A 491-nucleotide genomic window follows, 5' to 3' on the forward strand; every position below is an offset into this window, starting at 1 on the left:
TTTCTCCACAAGCAACGCAAACAACCCAACCCATGAGCGTTAACACCAAAGCCTATACGTTCGACTAGGGAAGGCCCCTGCATGCTGTTATTTATGTTTAAAAAGTGTCTGGGTGAATGGTAAGCTGTGATTAACAGCACTCTTCAAGGTGAAGCTCTGGTGGGGATTGGTGGAGGTGTTAACGCCACCGGCCCCCACCCCCACCCCCACCCCCACCCCCACCCCCACCCTCCTTTAGCAGGTGTCAACCACAGCAGCAGAGGAGGAGGAGGAGGAGGAGGAGGAGAGGCATATGGCACCCTGCTGGACCTGTGAGCACCCAGCAGCACCCACTCTGTGCGTGATCCCCCCCCCCACCCCCCCCGGGGAGTGGGCATCGGGGCCGCTTCGGCTGGGACCGGGGCAGACTGTCACTCACAGAGCCCACCATCTGCCGGCGAGCGCCTCACCTGCTAGGATCGCTTAGCTCACCGGAGCAGGCCCTCCTCCCA

Source organism: Gadus morhua, chromosome 2 (genome assembly GCF_902167405.1).
Source record: "Gadus morhua chromosome 2, gadMor3.0, whole genome shotgun sequence".
NCBI classification, from domain to species: domain Eukaryota; kingdom Metazoa; phylum Chordata; class Actinopteri; order Gadiformes; family Gadidae; genus Gadus; species Gadus morhua.